The sequence below is a fragment of the Triticum aestivum genome, chromosome 5D (genome assembly GCF_018294505.1).
Source record: "Triticum aestivum cultivar Chinese Spring chromosome 5D, IWGSC CS RefSeq v2.1, whole genome shotgun sequence".
Lineage (NCBI taxonomy): Eukaryota > Viridiplantae > Streptophyta > Magnoliopsida > Poales > Poaceae > Triticum > Triticum aestivum.
In genome coordinates, this window is record NC_057808.1 from 299,855,294 (window position 1) to 299,870,316 (window position 15,023).

The following is a 15,023-nucleotide window of genomic DNA, read 5'->3' on the forward strand; positions in this document are numbered from 1 at the left end:
AGCAAAGTAATGCTAGTCCATACTGCCTCCTCTCCGGTTAATATGGCTTAATTTCAAACGAGATAAATACACTGTCTGTCACTGTATATTTGTAAAATACGGTCAGTGGACTTCATAATACGCTCATTGCGCTCAATATATACATTTCTCGGTGTTTATACGGTCACTAGCTCACCCTAGCCGAGTATGTGTGTGCATGCACGTGTAGGTTGAGCACTTGAGCGTGACCGTGTGTGTTCCGCCGTGTGCTCGGACATGCATGCATTAGGGCGTCGCGCGCGTTTTTGCGTCCATGTGTATGTGTGACTGTTGCATACACGTAGGGGGAGTACGTGTAGGGGCCACTAAAGGAGCAGTCAAATCACACAGTAAGTTAGTCGGAAGAAGCAACCATCATTTCACTCTTCAATGACACGTACGCAATATAAAATGGTTGATATGGAGAGAAAAAGAAAACCACTATATATACACTAGCAGGAGCCTAAGCTACAAGCCTGCTTCCTTGGGTTGCTCTCTTCACAAGCATCGAACGACGGTGGCCACACCGCTGGTCACATATCCGGCCTGATCCCGTAGCTGGGGGAAGGGAACAATGTTCTGCGTAGACGCGGTCGACATCGGCGAGGGAGAAAATCCACAGTCGGTGCGTCCCAATCGGGGCTCACCTGGTATGGGCCGATGCCGCGTCCCAACCGCCCTTCTAGCTACAGCCCGACGTCCCAGGTAGTCCATCTTCCTTTTGGAGCCGGCTTGCTCCACTGCCGCAGCTCCCTACGTAGCTCCATCTCCATGTTGATTTTTCTCTACTTCTACCGGCTTCTACTTGTGATGAGTTTATGTCTCATGAACTAGTGCCAGTACTATTATTCTAATCACACTTCTTCAATATCTTTGCCATCAGGGATGCTCAACTCGATTTTAGTGGAACTGCACAAAAGCATCGTATGATCCGAGGGTGTCAGCCGTCTTTCCTTCGACATGTTATACCTGGCCAGGAAATTAAATCCTGTTTAGGGTTTAGGGTTTGAGTCGTAGTGACCCCATCAGTAGTTTTTCTTTCGTACACGCTCTCACAACTTTTGTCTTTAGTTGTGAAGTAAATATTGGCTATGATCTGTGAATCATTGAGATGCATCAGCATGCACTACAAGAAATATGTCAACTAGTGACCTTTTGTTAGTGACCCTGAAAGAATTGGTCATAGATTTATGACCATTTGAGACCAATTGGTCAAAAGCTGTTCGGGGGGCTCCAAACCCTAAACCATTGCGACCATTTTGGTCAGAAAGGTCGTAATTTCCTTACACGAAATGGTCATAAAGCAAACAGTGCTGGTCCACTGCCTTATTTCTAGTTGTTAATGACCAATATAGATGGTCATAGCCTTGTAGATTGTGGTGGGTTGTGATGACTAGGCGCCATCTCATCAGTTTTTCCTATGTGTCATGTCCATGTGTCAATTTTTGCCCTAGGTTGTGAAGCAACCTATATTTCTGTTATTCCAAAAATTCCCAAAAAATTATCATAAATTGTTTGGATCATATCTTCATCAAATATATCAAAAACCTTCCTTGCCTAGTTCAAAAATAACTCAACAATATTCATTTTTCCTATTCTGTTCAGAGCAACACTTTGTGAAGGAAGTGTTATTTATATATTCTTGATTTCCCTAAAAATTTGTGAAGACATTCTTCTTAGTATATGATCATCCTCAGCCAAAACTCACGCCCATTGGCCATGTGCATTTCCCGTGCCGCTAATCAAACACTTGGCTGCTAATTCATGTTTGAGCATAGTTCGGTCTCCTCATGAGAATCTTATGTTATAATTTTCTACCTAGCACCTACCTGGGGAGTGCCCAACCCACTAGACATGCCTAGGCCGCCTAGAACGCATGGCAACGCCATGGTCACGCAGTGACCACGCCGCGGCATGTGAGCGTGTGCGCTCTAGAGTTGGGGCCCTTGGCCACCGTCCAAACCTCGATGTCTCGCTATCAAACCATGTATTTATGATTAAATAGATACTTATTTACCTAGAAATGATTTTTGTAAAAAATAAAGAGCAAACTATGAGGCACCTGCAGTTCAAATTTGACCCGCTTCCAACTGAATCGACGGGAATTTATCTTTTTCACCAGAGGTGGATCAAAACTTTTGACACCCAACCATTTTGTCAATTGTGTATTAAATATGGCCTCATATTTTATAAAATTGATTAGGTCCAATTTTGCAACAAATATACGGTAGGTCCTTCACAAAAAAAACTCATTTCGGGCACTCGGAAAATGGAAAATGTATTTTCCGTGAAAAGAAAATGAAAACTCCCTTAGGCAACATTGTTTGGAATTCCAAGATGCACCCTTGTGCACAACATGAGATCATTTGAACAAACTATGCCATGAATGTGGCCATAAGATTGATGATTTGGCTTGAAAGCCATGAATCTTCACACATGATAGCTCATTTCTGAGAACACTTTTTTAAAATAATTAACGTATTACAAGTTTATTATTTTTCCTGGAAACTAGGTCACATATAATGACACAATGCGGAGGTTTTCCAATTTTTTGAGTTTTTTATGCCCGTTTCAAAATGCGGTCAAAACGCCGGGAATGACCGTTCCTAGCTAGTGGTTGAATCTTGTAATTTTTTTGGTGTTTTTCTGATTAAATAGATACTTATGTACCTAGAAATGATTTTTGGAAAAAATAAAGAGCAAACTACGAGGTAGCTACAGTTCAAATTTGACCCACTTCCAACTACATCAGCGGGAATTTGTCTTTTTCACCAGAGGTGGATCAAAACTTTTGACACCCAACCATTTTGTCAATTGTGCATTGTATATGTCCTAGTATTTTATAAAATTGAATTGATCCAATTTTGCAACAAATATATGATAGGTCCTTCACAAAAAAACTCATTTTGGACATTTAGAAAATGAAAAAATGTTTTTTCGTGCAAAGAAAATGAAAACTTCCTTAGGCAACAGTGTTTGTCATTCCAAGATGCACCCTTGTGCACGATATGATGTCATTTGAACAAACTATGCCATGAATGTGGCCACAAGATTGATCATTTGGCTTGAAAGTCGTGAATCTTCACACATGATAGCTCATTTCTGATAACACTTTAAAAAAATTACCGTATTACAAGTTTATTATTTTTCCTGGAAACTTGGTCACGTATAATGACACAATGCGGAGGTTTTCCAAATTTTTGATTTTTTTTTGAATTTTTTATGCCCGTTTCAAAATGCGATCAAAACGCCGTGAATGACCGTTCCTAGCTAGTGGTTGAATCTTGTAATTTTTTTGGTGTTTCTCTGATTAAATAGATACTTATGTACCTAGAAATGATTTTCTGAAAAAATAAGGAGCAAACTACGAGAAAGCTACAGTTCAAATTTGACCCGCTTCCAACTGAATCAGCGGGAATTTGTCTTTTTCACCAGAGGTGGATCAAAACTTTTGACACCCAACCATTTTGTCAATTATGCATTGTATATGGCCTAGTATTTTATAAAATTGATTTGATCCAATTTTGCAACAAATATATGATAGGTCCTTCACAAAAAAACTCATTTGGGGCATTTAAAAGATGAAAAAATGTTTTTTCGTGCAAAGAAAATGAAAACTTCCTTAGGCAACATTGTTTGTCATTCTAGGATGCACCCTTGTGCACGATATGAGGTCATTTGAACAAACTATGCCATGAATGTGGCCACAAGATTGATCATTAGGCTTGAAAGCCGTGAATCTTCACACATGATAGCTCATTTCTGAGAACACTTTTAAAAAATAATTACCGTATTACAAGTTTATTATTTTTCCTGGAAACTTGGTCACATATGCGGAGGTTTTCCAATTTTTTGAGTTTTTTTTTGAATTTTTTATGCCTGTTTCAAAATGCGGTCAAAACGCCGGGAATGACCGTTCCTAGCTAGTGGTTGAATCTTGTAATTGTTTTGGTGTTTCTCTGATTAAATAGATACTTATGTACCTAGAAATGATTTTTGGAAAAAATAAAGAGCAAACTACGAGGTAGCTACAGTTCAAATTTGACCCGCTTCCAACTGAATCAGCGGGAATTTGTCTTTTTCACCAGAGGTGGATCAAAACTTTTGACACCCAACCATTTTGTCAATTGTGCATTGTATATGGCCTAGTATTTTATAAAATTGATTTGGTCCAATATTGCAACAAATATATGATAGGTCCTTCACAAAAAACTCATTTTGGGCATTTAAAAAATGAAAAAAATGTTTTTTCATGCAAAGAAAATGAAAACTTCCTTAGGCAACATTGTTTGTCATTCCAAGATGCACCCTTGTGCACGATATGAGGTCATTTGAGCAAACTATGCCATGAATGTGGCCACAAGATTGATCATTTGGCTTGAAAGCCGTGAATCTTCACACATGATAGCTCATTTCTGAGAACACTTTTAAAAAATAATTACCATGTTACAAGTTTATTATTTTACCTGGAAACTTGGTCACATATAATGACACAATGCGGAGGTTTTCCATTTTTTGATTTTTTTTAATTTTTATTCTCGTTTCAAAATGCGGTGAAAACGCCGGGAATGACCGTTCCTAGCTAGTGGTTGAATCTTGTAATTTTTTTGGTGTTTCTCTGATTAAATAGATACTTATGTACCTAGAAATGATTTTCGAAAAAAATAAGGAGCAAACTACGAGAAAGCTACAGTTCAAATTTGACCCGCTTCCAACTGAATCAGCGGCAATTTGTCTTTTTCACCAGAGGTGGATCAAAACTTTTGACACCCAACCATTTTGTCAATTGTGCATTGTATATGGCCTAGTATTTTATAAAATTGATTTGATCCAATTTTGCAACAAATATATGATAGGTCCTTCACAAAAAAACTCATTTTGGGCATTTAAAAGATGAAAATATGTTTTTTCGTGCAAAGAAAATGAAAACTTCCTTAGGCAACATTGTTTGTCATTCCAGGATGCACCCTTGTGCACGATATGGGATCATTTGAACAAACTATGCCATGAATGTGGCCACAAGATTGATCATTAGGCTTGAAAGCCGTGAATCTTCACACATGATAGCTCATTTCTGAGAACACTTTTAAAAAATAATTACCGTATTACAAGTTTATTATTTTTCCTGGAAACTTGGTCACATATAATGACACAATGCGGAGGTTTTCCAATTTTTTGATTTTTTTGAATTTTTTATGCCCGTTTCAAAATGCGATCAAAACGCCGGGAATGACCATTCCTAGCTAGTGGTTGAATCTTGTAATTTTTTTGGTGTTTCTCTGATTAAATATATACTTATGTACCTAGAAATGATTTTTGGAAAAAATAAAGAGCAAACTACGAGGTAGCTACAGTTCAAATTTGACCCGCTTCCAACTAAATCAGCGGGAATTTGTCTTTTTCACCAGAGGTGGATCAAAACTTTTGACACCCAACCATTTTGTCAATTGTGCATTGTATATGGCCTAGTATTTTATAAAATTGATTTGGTCCAATTTTGCAACAAATATATGATAGGTCCTTCACAAAAAAACTCATTTTGGGCATTTAAAAAATGAAAAAAATGTTTTTTCGTGCAAAGAAAATGAAAACTTCCTTAGGCAACATTGTTTGTCATTCCAAGATGCACCATTGTGCACGATATGAGGTCATTTGAACAAACTATGCCATGAATGTGGCCACAAGATTGATCATTTGGCTTGAAAGCCGTGAATCTTCACACATGATAGCTCATTTCTGAGAACACTTTTAAAAAATAATTACCGTATTAAAAGTTTATTATTTTTCCTGGAAACTTGGTCACATATAATGACACAATGCGGAGGTTTTACATTTTTTGATTTTTTTGAACTTTTTATGCCCGTTTCAAAATGTGGTCAAAACACCGGGAATGACCATTCCTAGCTAGTGGTTGAATCTTGTAATTTTTTTGGTATTTCTCTGATTAAATAGATACTTATGTACCAAGAAATGATTTTTGGAAAAAATAAAGAACAAACTACGAGGTAGCTACAGTTCAAATTTGACCCGCTTCCAACTGAATCAGCGGGAATTTGTCTTTTTCACCAGAGGTGGATCAAAACTTTTGACACCCAACCATTTTGTCAATTGTGCATTGTATATGGCCTAGTATTTTATAAAATTGATTTGGTCCAATTTTGCAACAAATATATGATAGGCCCTTCACAAAAAAACTCATTTTGGGCATTTAAAAAATGAAAAAATGTTTTTTCGTGCAAAGAAAATGAAAACTTCCTTAGGTAACATTGTTTGTCATTCCAAGATGCACCCTTGTGCACGATATGAGGTCATTTGAACAAACTATGCCATGAATGTGGCCACAAGATTGATCATTTCTCTTGAAAGCCGTGAATCTTCACACATGATAGCTCATTTCTGAGAACACTTTTAAAAAATAATTACCGTATTACAAGTTTATTATTTTTCCTGGAAACTTGGTCACATATAATGACACAATGCGGAGGCTTTCCAATTTTTTGAGTTTTTTTTATTTTTTATGCCCGTTTCAAAATGCGGCCAAAACGCAGGGAATGACCGTTCCTAGCTAGTGGTTGAATCTTGTAATTTTTTTGGTGTTTCTCTGATTAAATAGATACTTATGTACCTAGAAATGATTTTTGGAAAAAATAAAGAGCAAACTACGAGGTAGCTACAGTTCAAATTTGACCCGCTTCCAACTGAATCAGCGGGAATTTGTCTTTTTCACCAGAGGTGGATCAAAACTTTTGACACCCAACCATTTTGACAATTGTGCATTGTATATGGCCTAGTATTTTATAAAATTGATAGGGTCCAATTTTGCAACAAATATATGATAGGTCATTCACAAAAAAACTCATTTTGGGCATTTAAAAAATGAAAAAAATGTTTTTTCGTGCAAAGAAAATGAAAACTTCCTTAGGCAACATTGTTTGTCATTCCAAGATGCACCCTTGTGCACGATATGAGGTCATTTGAACAAACTATGCCATGAATGTGGCCACAAGATTGATCATTTGGCTTGAAAGCCGTGAATCTTCACACATGATAGCTCATTTCTGAGAACACTTTTTAAAAATAATTACCGTATTACAAGTTTATTATTTTTCCTAGAAACTTGGTCACATATAATGACACAATGCGGAGGTTTTCCAATTTTTTGTTTTTTTTTGAATTTTTTATGCCCGTTTCAAAATGCAGTCAAAACGCCAGGAATGACCGTTCCTAGCTAGTGGTTGAATCTTGTAATTTTTTTGGTGTTTCTCAGATTAAATAGATACTTATGTACCTAGAAATGATTTTTGGAAAAAATAAAGAGGAAACTACGAGGTAGCTACAGTTCAAATTTGACCCGCTTCCAACTAAATCAGCGTGAATTTGTCTTTTTCACCAGAGGTGGATCAAAACTTTTGACACCCAACCATTTTGTCAATTGTGCATTATATATGTCCTAGTATTTTATAAAATTGATTTGGTTCAATTTTGCAACAAATATATGGTAGGTCCTTCACAAAAAAACTCATTTTGGGCTTTTAAAAAATGAAAAGAAAATCGTGCAAATGAAATAAAAACTCTGTGTGTCAATGTTGTTTGCCAATCTAAGATATAAACTTGTGCAAAATATGACATCATTTGAACAAATATTTGCTAGGTCTTTCACGAAAAAACTCATTTTGAGCATTGAAAAATGGAATGAAAAAATTGTGTGTAATCAATCATGACCAAATTTAAAAGGTCAAAAGGTCTTCAAATTGTTTGACGCGTTCTGATTGGTTCATAGGCATATCATGCGGATCATGCATCCACCACTGTCGGATGCTTCTGAATCGAACGGCAGCCCTCTCCCCCTCCTCTCTCACCCGAGAACGTATCCTATGAAACAAACAAACCTGTGCACCCGATGCACCACACCATTCTGGACTGTTAGATTAAAAGACGATGGACATGATTGAGGCAAACAGGGGGCTGTGAACATATTTTGCAAACAGAACACTTTGTTTCGTCAAAATCAACCAGCACTTCAACTCTCGCTGCGATTTCCCTATAGTGGGTTTATTTCGATGGAATGTAAGTGTTTTATTGACAATAAGCCAGACTACTGGGTAGAGTGCGGGTTGATTTTAGAAAAATACAAGGTCGGTTTTGCAAATGCGCCAACAACTCATCAGTAGTCAAACATAGTCCGTTGGTTATCCATCCAAAGGACCAAAATTGCACGGTGCACTCGGTGCACAGATTCGTCCGTTTCACCTGATACATTCTCTCTCTCACCCAAACCCTAACTCATATCCCCTCCTCTCCCCCGACCCACTTTCCCCCTCTCGTCCCACAGCCGCCACCTCTCGCTCCCCCTCCGTCTCAATCTCTCGATCCCCAACCCCGGCCGCCGGTGATCCCTCCCCTCCCCTTCTCTCCCACGGCCGCGGTCGAATCCTCGCTCATGACATAGACCTAGCCGCATCTCCTCCTCGCCGCCATCTCCTCGTCGCCTCCCAGCTCACAGTCGGCCTCCACCCCCTCCCTCCCCTCCCTCCCCCACCTTCCCCCTTTAGCACGCGCACACCGACGCGCTCCTCTCGCCAATTTTCTACGCGCTCGTCTCTCCCTCTCCCTCGCGCTGTAGGCCACCTACGGCGGCCGATTCTGGCGACTTCTGACAGCATTCGACGGCGTCCAGCACACCCACATGACCCCCTCGCTCCGCTCCTCCATCTCCTCCGACCAGATCCGACGCGCGCGGCCTCCTGCAGCCATGCACGACCCTCCTCGACGGCTAGGGTTTCGGCCACCACGTCACCGGCGTGGGTCCGACGTTGCTCCGGTGACTCAGGTGAGTCCCTTCACTCCTCCTCGTCACATCCATCCCTCTCTTCCTCACCTCGTCTCGTCTCCCTCACAGATCCAGCACGCCGCCGTCGCTTGCGCACCGGACGCCATGGACGGGAAGGCTGCTACCTCCCCTGCGCCGACGCCATGGAGGACGCAGCTCCATCACTGCCCCGACGCCATCCAGGTCAGCCCCCTTCTCCGGCTGTTTGTTTGATTCGATTTGGTTCGGCTGCTGCTCTGTCTCCTTTGGGCTACTTGATTTAGATTGCCTTCCTCTGGTGATGATGCTCCCTCTCTTCTAATGCTGCAGGAGAACCTCATGGACGCTGCTTAACTCAACATGAATGAAACTGAACCTGGGGTTTCTCTTTCGATTGCTACATGTGTGACTGCAGGAGATCAACTTCCTTCTCAACCGATGGGTAAGCCTCCTGGTCCACTCAAGTTCTGAACCAAATAAGAAAAATTATCAATCTTGTTCGCTGCATATGCAATGATGGTTGATGATTCAGTTTTTCACTTGTGTAATCTTTGTTTACTCTGCTAAAGGGCTGCCCTAGTTAGTTTGTTTTGATAGGGTCCTTACTGCATATGCTGCTGGAATCTAATTTGACCTGTTAAGAATGAGTGTCAATCAATCAAACACAAGGAAATTAAATGCTCACTGTTTCTCATAGTGATTGTTGTGTCGTGTATAGGTCAAACTAGTGCTGCCCTTGTCTACTTTTGAGGCATCAACATGTGTTGCCATGGTTTTGGTTTTGGTTTCCGGTTGATGCATGGTTGGTGTGCTAGCTGTTCGTTAGTACCTGCTGGTTGTTACTATTGCTCTTTTGAGTCAGTTTCCCTGCGTGAGACAGATTTCTTTCTTGATGTACCAATCCTCAATTAATGCCTCATGAAGCTCTTTTTGTATGCAACCTTCTGTTCAAATATTTGTACTCCCTCCGATCCATATTAATTGACGCTAGTTTAGTAGAAAAGTTTAACTTTGTACTAAACCAACGTCAATTAATATGGATCAGAGGGAGTACATGATTTTGATTTACGAAACTTACAAATGATTTGCAAGTTGGACTGGATGTTTTTGAGAAGATTTCTTGCTGTAGGACCTGGTGCATGTCTTCTGAAATCTGACTAGGAGACGTATTCTTCACATCTAATCAAGATTTGTTTGTTTGAGAGTTCTAAAGAAAGTAGGAATGTTCCTGTGCTTTTCCGAAACAGAGTTAGAGTGCTCAAGCGTGCGCCAAGGTTCTAACATTTTCTCGAACGCTTTGTGCTGGTATGTATGTCACATCTTGCTTCCATTGCAGTCTCAACACCCACTTTGCGTTTCTGCAATCACTAATTATACTCCAGTTTGGTGGGTTCCAAATGTTGTTGTTGCACATGTAAAAGAAAGGGATTCAGGCTACACATCTACCTTCTGGATGTATCTATCTCACTGCCTTTTGCTGTTCCACTCTGGTTTTGCTTACTTTCTAAAATGTGTGTTTTAATAATAATGTTTATAAAGGCTGGAGATGTACCATTTCTCTCACCTCAGCTTCTTATCATTGCCGGACATATGCCCCCTTCTTTTGGGTGATGGTGATTTCATATTAATCATGGAATAAAATAACATGCTACGGGAGCAGAAACTATTCACTTAACTATTTAAGGCCAAGAAGTATAAATCGAGGCACCTCCTCTCCTCTCCTCCCGTTGATGCTTGATTGTTACCTAGAATAAAGATTGTTTTCAGGAACATGAAAGTATTACCGTTTGTTAGGACATGATGACTGTTTGTTTACTGCTTTATGATTTTGTGTAGAGTTGCGTCCTCCTTGTCCCCTTTTACCCAAGGCCATCTTGTTGTGTCAATGGTTGTGTTGCCGTTTCAAGTTTTGTGTATGTGCATATGTACATAGCAGTAGACTAGACTGTTGTGATCGTATATTACCACCGTCCCTTCTTAGATTTATCTAGATACGGATGTATCTAACACTAAAACGTGTCTATACATCCGTATCTAGACAAATCTAAGACAAGAATTTTGGGACGGAGGCAAGGTTTTCGTGTTGTCGAGTCGTTCTGGGGTAGCGACTCTTGACGAGTTGTGCCTGGCTGATCGACTAGTCTCTACTAGTTGAGAGGTTGAGTCGACATCTGGCAGTGCGGCTCGTCGACTAGTCGCGTGGATGGAGTACTTGCTTTGCAGCCTGACAAGACAATATTGTGTTTGCTGGAAACTGAACTCTCTTCTATGTTTGGTTGATGCAGTTCCTTCCATTAATTTATTTGTTTCTTCGATTTGGATGCAACATGTTCCCTTCATGAACGAGGACATGGGCATGTACCTCGACGGTGAGCTCATCCATCACTACCACCTCGACTCTGTGCGCAAGGTCAATTCCTCTCTCTCGTCTATGAGGTTTTTTTTTCAAGTTTTGTCTTCTCCATTGTAGCCTGCTAGTTTCTGTTCTGGTCCTGAAACCAAACTAGGTAGGATGGCCTTGTGACCTCCTGAATGTCGAGGCTTTGGTTGTCATATCGTGTTTGGTTGATCCTGTATGATGTGTACTCGCTTGATGGACACCTATTAGCTAAGGTTCTCATATCATGTTTGGTGCTCATATGTGCTTGCTTAATGGTTCTCATATCATGTTTGGTGGATCCTTTATCATGTTAGGTTCTCATTAGCTAAGATTGTTATGTTTTGCTACTGAATCGTATTTCATCAGTCTGCACGTGATCAAGCTCACTCTTATTATTAATTGCCAACAATTGCTACTGGATACACACAGTTTTTCCCATGTTATTATCGATGTTCTGCTCTAGGACGGTTTCTAGACACTCGCATTGTGTGTGCTCCTCTTCACACTAGACTCTTTACTTTCTATCTCATGTTCATAGCGTTCTAGTTTGTCGACGACATAGTATCCCCTGTGATCTCTTAGTGAAATGAGAGGTTTGATTGATGCTGTATAGGATTGGCTAGTTTTGCTTAATGCCATATGTCTTGTGCAATCAAATTACATTTCTGTTTGTTATGGTAATATAAAAAATAATCATGCTGTCAAAATTTTCACAGTGCGTGCCTTTTATTTCTTTAGTTTGACTGTTTCCCTTGTATTCAATATGCTTCTAATGCCTGATCCTTTCATTTTTGTTCTGGCATCTTTATTTTCACAGGTGTTGTGTGTCCTAGAAGATGGAAGAGGAAGAAAACTTATTTTTGTTGAACTAAATTTTCTGTATTCTGTTTTGTTGTACGTATCATTTGATAGTTTTGTATAGGAACAAGTGATACTATTTTAAAGGGCTTTATGGCCTGTGATGTAAACATATTTAGTGCTGAAATATGAAATTATTTGCAAAATTTGTCGAAAAGGAGGATCATTTGTATGAATATGTGAATGGGCTGAAAAGAGTATTGGACCAACTCCTGGATTGAATTATTATTTGAATGTATAAAAAGGCTGAATGTAAACCAGAAATGGGCTGCAAAAAGTTGTACCTATACTCTTGAAAGGCCAAATGTGCATAAAAATTGACGGGCTGACCAGTTGGGCTTGGCCCATGTAGCTGACAAAAATTAACAGAAATAAATATACTAAATGGGCTGAATTGTTGGGCACGGCCCATATAGACACTGAATTGGACCGGGCTGAATCTAATTTTTGACCTTTTCAATTGGTCGTAATATTGCCACGTCAGCTTGCCACGTCAGCTTGCCACGTCGGATCCGACGTGGCCTGGGCAGACAGCTAGTGACCAAAACAAAACAGTAGGCATGTTTTGGTCGTAAACGTCTACGAACTTCTCACAGAGAAGGTCGTTAATTTCAGTTTACAACCGCCAGCTTTTGACCTTCTGTTTTTGGTCACAAAAAGGTCACAAATGAAAAACAATGACCTTTTAGTGACCAGTAGTCAAGGTCACAAGTTGACATATTTCTTGTAGTGATGCGTGTTAGTTTTCCTTTGTATTTGATGGAATGTTGTAACGGGGCAACCTTGGAGTAGGAATGAAAATGGAGTGGAAAGTTTTCGTTTTTTCGGAGAAAAAATGGAAACGGAGAGAAACCAACGTTTTGTTTCGTTGCATCGCGCCATCGAGCAAAACCAACGTTTAAATCACGTCTGTCGCCTTCGTGTCTCACCCTCCTCCACGGCTCTACCCCACACGGTCGCTCGACATGCCACTCACCGCAAACCGAGTATACGATAACTTCCCGCCTGCTTGTCGATGGATCGCGCCATGGAGTACTAGTACTACTGGAAGAGATTGACGAGTTGGGGAGGACAGCTAGCTGTAGCACGGATTCCCAAGAACTTTTTACATGCATGTTGTGGCCGGCTATTGCGACCTTTGAACGCGGAGCAGTCGCGTGCACCAGGAAGCGGCGCGGGCGACACTCTCTCGGCCGGCGCGACGCTTCAATGCCGGTGCCAGTGAGAGGTCGCGTCCGCTCTGGCCGGGCATGAATGCGGCACTGACCGTTTCGGGCGGGAAGCACGCGCGGGTGATGAAGAGGGTTCGGGTTGGTCAGGAGCGGCCGTGGCAGCGATCCGAACGCCCACAAACAAGAGATGTTGTACGTTAATATTGCCGCGTATATAATTAACAACGTAAATAATGTGCCAGTTGGACAAATATGATTGGGGATGGAGATGGAAATGGAATTTTACGTAAACACGGATATGCATGTCTATGTCTATGTGTGTGTGCGCGATGACTCTCGCGACCTGGAAGCGGGGGCGTGTTTTTGCTCGAGTTTTCTTTCTTGGTACGTTAAAAAATTGTCTGCCAGTTTTCGTTTCTTTTTTCCGGGAACGCGCGTATTCTATTTAAAACCACTGCTATGGAGAGATTGTTTTACTCCATTATAGCCTCTTGTTTGATAGAGTTTCTCGCGTCTCACTCTGTCACCCTCTCCATATCAAAACAAGATGACAGTGTCCACACTATCCCTCTCAGAATCGCCAAGCTTGCCTTCCACGCAAAGGAGGGTCCCACCCGGACACGGGACGAAGTCTTCAATCTTCTATACTCATAGTTCAACAGTCCGGCCAAAGTATATAGTCCGGCTGTCCGAGGACCCCCTAATCCAGGACTCCCTCAGTAGCCCCTGAACCAGGCTTCAATGATGATGAGTCCGACGCGCAGATTGTCTTCGGCATTGCAAGGCGGGTTCCTTCTCCGAATACTCCATAGAAGATTTTAAACACAAGGATCTTGTCCGGCTCTGCAAAACAAATTCCACACACCACCGTAGAGAGTACAATATTCCACAAATCTAATCTGCTGACAACTTTTCATAGCGTGACATCATGCCGCGGCCCGGTCATTACGAACCGTTTTTCCCAGCCTGCCACTACACGTGTTGCGAGGCGGTTTTATTGGCACGTCTTGTTGAAGTAGAGATCATGTTCCCCTTATCACGGGATTCTCATCAATACGGGTGTGGGTAACCCAACCGTGCTTGTTAGTATGACTCCTTGATTTTAGGCAAGTTCCAAACGGCCACGCGGAGGACACTTGATATTCACCCTCTTTATAAAGGGGCCAAGGCCTGTCCTTTTCTTCCCACGCTCGATCCTTCCCTTCCCCCACCTCGAGTTCCAACACCCAAGGCTCAGGCTAAGCGCTTCGGACCTTCAACCATGTCCGGATCCAACCTTCAAGGCCGGTGGATGGCCTCCTCTGTCACAGAGGAGGACATCAAGAAGCTAAGGGAGGCCAGGTATCTGACCGCCGAAATCCTGCACAGGCTGCCTGCTCAATGGCAGGTCATCCGCACTCCCGAACCCAACGAGAGTGTCGTATTTGTTTCCCACTTCCTCCGAGGGATAGGCTTTAGTCTTGATCCCTTTGTTAGAGGGCTCATGTTCTATTACGGGCTAGATTTACATGATCTAGCTCCAGATTCCATCCTTCACATCTCGTCATTTATCATCGTGTGTGAGGCCTTCCTCCATATTGCCCCACACTTCGGCTTATGGCTCAAGACCTTCAATGTGAAGCCGAAGATGATCGATGGGTGACACGCGGAATGCAGAGGTGCTATAATAAGCAAAGGCGCCGACGCTCTATGGCCAAAGGGTTCCTTCCCGGAGGTGTCCAACTTATGGCAACGGGAGTGGTTTTACATCACAGCTCCCCGAGGTACAAAGTGGGCGGCTGGCCCC

General features: G+C 41.4%; 1 long non-coding RNA gene across 1 annotated transcript; it reads left to right on the plus strand.

The window, feature by feature from the left end:
• The first annotated feature begins 8,451 nt into the window (after nt 1-8,451).
• LOC123121315 (uncharacterized) lies at nt 8,452-12,274 on the plus strand. The gene is made up of 4 exons (XR_006459664.1): nt 8,452-8,848; nt 8,918-9,031; nt 9,158-11,237; nt 12,025-12,274. It is a non-coding gene; the product is annotated as an uncharacterized lncRNA (long non-coding RNA).
• Nucleotides 12,275-15,023: the final 2,749 nt, after the last annotated feature.